The 4,678-nt window shown below is 41.2% G+C and overlaps 1 protein-coding gene across 2 annotated transcripts in view; it reads left to right on the top strand.

Moving 5' to 3' along the window:
* The first annotated feature begins 3,637 nt into the window (after nucleotides 1–3,637).
* IKZF2 (IKAROS family zinc finger 2) overlaps nucleotides 3,638–4,678 on the top strand; it is a 156,567-nt gene continuing 155,526 nt past the window's right edge. The window contains exon 1 of one of the 2 annotated variants that reach the window (XM_023220297.2): nucleotides 3,638–4,276. The gene's annotated coding sequence lies outside the window, so the exon portion shown is untranslated. The remainder of the gene's footprint in view (nucleotides 4,277–4,678) is intronic. The other variant, XM_023220267.2, reaches the window with a different exon arrangement.

Raw genomic sequence — 4,678 nt, 5'->3', positions numbered from 1 at the left:
ATCTGATAGTATTCTATCAACGTGTGAATTTAAGTCATAATGTTACCTTTTTTAGGGACATGACTATTTGCATAAGAGCCTTATCTCTAATTGCAAAGTGACACTCTTAAGACTGTTAAAAGAAACTATTGTTCAAGGTAGATGGAATGAGAAGACCCTCACCATGTGGGACTTATATGCCAGCTGAACAGACCCCAGACTATCAGTGCAGTGATGGAAGCAAAGTTTGACAGTACTTATATGCTTTACTTATGAACTGGATTTGGTATCTTAGAATATTTTCTTTGAAAAGGTAGTTCCATTTTTGGCTTTCTTGCTTCTTCATGGTGCCAATCTAGGTCAACAGGAGTAAGTGAGACCATTGTTCCATATCCCGCTTAAAAAGAGAACACTACTTCAAAGACAAGAACAACATCACCTGACAAAAATAAAACAAGTTATCGGTTTTAAAACATTGTGCTTATGTGTGCCTGTTCTTCTTAACTTTTTCAGGGATTCAAGTTATTTTAGGGTACCTATTCTGGTTCATTGTGCTCTATATCTAGCACAATGAAGCCATTAAAATAAAAAAATTAATATAGAATTCATTTCCAAAAATGTCTTCTTTAAGGAAAGAATTACAATTTTCCAAATTGTCCCCTCCCACCTTCTGCTAAAAACAAAACCAAAACTTAAAAACATACAGTTAATTCCTTGAGCAAACAAAAGGGGATTTTATCCAAATTCCTTTAAAGGGTACTTAGGGCTTTTAAATGTAAAACAGATAAAACAGACTACTCAAAGAAACAAAACCAACACTCCATAATGTACCTTTTAGCGATATTGACTTGTAAAATGTTTCTTTTGCTGATCACACTTAGTGATTACAAAATTAAACCTGTTGCATTTCTTGATAGTCACCCTGGGTCATGAATTGTCAGGTAGTAACAGGAAATAATTCATTTTTGAAACAGAGGGGTTACATAAATGTATTTTATTCCAAATTGCATTTTATATACAATTTTAGCCACTTTTCACATTTATGTTTGCAAAATTAATATACAAATGTTAAAAATATATATTTATATATAATTTTATTTTTAATTTATATAACATTGTATTTTATATACATTTTGTAAATATAACTGTTATCTACCAAGAGGTTCAGATCCTTTGTATGGCTTGTAAGCTAGAGCTGACCTGCTAAGGATATTTGTAATATGACTTATGAGCCAAGATCTGACCAAATTCTTTATGAAATCAGCATGTATCTTTGAAATCTGACCTTTTTTGTCTTTCAAAAAGAGTTTAATACATGAAAGCTAGCTGACTATATAATTTCCTCCAGATTCATTCATTGAATAAATGTTTATTGAGTACCAACTTGTACCAAATACTATGCTACTTCTGAGAAAACAATGATTAACAGGACATAATCCCTGGTCTTAGAAAGATCATATCCTAGTGGTAAAGACAGACTTTATTTTAAAACTCAACACATTAATAAAATATCTACATAGTATATTATGAAGGAAATATTCAAGCTGCTATGATAGGAATTGGTGCAAGAAAATGTTTAGGTAGGTTGGGACAGCAAGGATCAGAAAGAACCAGCTACCTCAAAAATGGTAAGGGTTGATGGGTCTGTTTCCTCCCCATCCTGTCACTTCTTCCCTAAAGTAAAAACTTAACTCTCCAACTGGATACAGTGGCCAAAGAACATGGTACTCTACTTCCCTAGTGGTATATTTTAATGCATGTTATAGCTATATGTGTACCTTAAAAAAAAAAAAGTACAGTCTATGTCTTCTGGCAAAGGACAGAAATAAATGCACCCTCTAACTATCAAAATACTACCCAGAGACGCCGGGCGCAATCGCTCCCACCTGTAATCCCAGCACTTTGGGAGGCCCAGCACTTTGGGAGACCACCTTAGGTCAGGAGTTCGAGACCAGCCTGTCCAACATGGTGAAAACCCGTCTCCACTAAAAATACAAAAATTAGCCAGGTGTGTGGTGGTGGGCCCCTGTGATCCTAGCTACTTGGGAGGCTGAGACAGGAGAATCACACCAACCCAGGAAGCGGAGGTTGCAGTGAGCCAAAATTGCACCACTGCACTCCAGCCTCGGTGACAGAGTGAGACTCTGTCTCAACAAAAACAAAACCAAAACAAACAAACAAACAAACAAACAAACAAAACTACCCAGAGAAATTCTGAACAAAGTCAATCACAGTTTATACAAGGCTTCTTTCCCATGGGGGACTGCACTGTGAATCTTAGGACTATAGACTCCACAGCCATGAAATAAAACCCCCAATCTTGGTATGAAAACATAATCATGATTTCTCTCGATGAGTTAGATACACCATAATCTGCAAATAAGAAAGGAATGTAGGATGTTAAAAAGAGGGAAACATTTGCCAAGATGGTCCAATTCTCCCAGGTGGTCATGAGATCTTTGTTATTCTAAAATCTGGGATCCAATCAGGGGAAGGCAGGACGACAGAATGTAGTGTCTGAAGCCTTAGCCACTAGAGGGAGAAAGTGTGCCTCTGGTGACTAGGGAGCCAATGAAAGTTAACTCTTGAAAAGGACAGGCTTCAACGAAGCTAAATTAAGCTCCAATAAACCAGGTGCAAGGGCTACATCAACTTGGTAACTTTGAGGAACCTGAGGATGTATCTTTAAGATTTCACAATGGATCCTCTTCTACCAAATAATTAAATTGTGTAAACTATCAAACACATTTCATCTTAATTTCGATGACCTTTATTTCATATTTTCAAGGATAACTGTACAGATACCTAAACACTTCGGTTCAGTTTTTAGGAAGGACTTATGACAATTTAGAGAACTTATGTTATCCTTTACACATTGGGCATTTACATATTATAAACGACATACAGATTTTTTGAGGTAATTTAAGACAAAAATATTTGCTGTCTGTTGGGATAATTAGAGAGACTTACTGGTTGTCTACTCAGACTTTCCCAAATGTGACTTTAGGAAAACTAATTTTATTTAAATAACTGGCAACTAAGTGTTTAAAAATCTGCCTTACCAATATATAACTCACAGGAACTGCAATTTTCCTTAAAATCATCATAATGTTATTGCAAGCCTGACCCCAAATAATTTCTCTCCAACGAAAATTTGTTAATCTTGTTTGCTGTATCACACCATCTACCATTTTCTACAGTTAAACAAAAGGAGACTATCGTTATAATTGTTTAATAATACAATGTATGGCAAAAAAACCCTTCAAGAAGTAATTCATTATAAAAGCTACAGTGTCACACAAGTTATATGGTATCCATTATTTAGTTTGTGTCGATGTGAATTAATTCCTTCCCCATATCAAAATGTAAAGACACTATCCAAAATTACCTATAGAGTGGTGCTTAAGGTACCGTTGATGATTTAATTTTCAATATATCGTTTTTTTTTTCTCAGCAGAAAAAAAAAACCTCAACAACTATTTCTGGAATTCTTCAAAGGAGTAGGAGTACGGTGCCTGTTCCGACTCTTCCAGCATTGATTTTCTTCACAATCTGTGATATGGTTTCTCAGAAACACCGTTTGGCAGTCCTGATAATTTCATGTGTTTTCAAATTTCAGCCACCCAGACTACACAGTTCACTATTTTCAGCTCCTTTCATTTTCCTTTTCCCTTTAATTATAGAAGTCTCTATTCCCTCTTTTCGCCAATGTGGTCAAGAAAGATACTAAATGCTACTATTTGTAGAAAGAATATGCATTTGTTTTTCTCTTGACGGTTCACCTAAGTTCTTTCCAAATAAACAAACTGTGATTGATAGTGATAGGTACTTCAAGGGTGGCAACTTTTCGGACCCTCATCCATTCCGTTGACTTTGGGGGACGTGGCACATGCCCCAGGGGAGAAAAAGCAAGTAAACACTTTAATTTTAAACTTGCGCTGTTAAAGCACTTTCAGAATAGTAATAGTTGAGCTTCATCTCAGACGTGAATGTCTTTCTCAGTCTATTCCCCAGGACCCCTCTTATGCCGCTTCATGTCCCGGTCAATGCGGTGCGTTTTCCGAAATGGGGCCGCAGAGTTGCCCGCGGAGACCAGTGGGTGGGAGGCTCCACGCGCACTCCGCCACTTGGGCCGGGACGCGGCTTCCAGACTCCGCGCAGGGCGCCACGATCACCGCCACGATCACCGCCCCGCTCCCTTCCCCCGGCCTCCCCACCAATCCCAGTTTGAAAGAAAACTTCACGCGGCCGAAATGAACGTCCCCTCACCGCTCCAAGCCTCCAGCCGGCAGAAAACGTGAGATTTATTATGACACGGGGAGGGGGGGATTTGGGTCGCCGTGGCACACTCGGAAGCGGGTTACCTGGCCCCCGTCGGGGGCGGGGTCCGCAGTCCGGGGACCAACGGGCTGGGGTCGACGCGGCCGGGCGCGCGGGTGGGCGCGAGGGAGTGCGCGCGTCGCGGAGCCTCCGGGGCAGCACTTGTCCTGTAATCGATTGCCGAGCGCGCCGAGCGGCTGAGCGCGCAGACACGCGCACACGCGCCCGCCAGCCCGCGCGCGCGCGCGCACACGCGCTCCCATACACACACGCACAGGCGCTCGGGCCCCGCACACACGCGCGCGCACGCACGTCCGCCCGCCCGCGCCCGGGGCTCCGCTGCCCGCCACCCGCCGCCGCCGCCGCCGCCGCCGCCGCC

This window comes from Piliocolobus tephrosceles, chromosome 11 (genome assembly GCF_002776525.5).
Source record: "Piliocolobus tephrosceles isolate RC106 chromosome 11, ASM277652v3, whole genome shotgun sequence".
NCBI lineage: Eukaryota > Metazoa > Chordata > Mammalia > Primates > Cercopithecidae > Piliocolobus > Piliocolobus tephrosceles.
The sequence above is the reverse complement of the archived record's forward strand: the minus strand, read 5'-3'. Positions and strand labels throughout refer to the sequence as shown.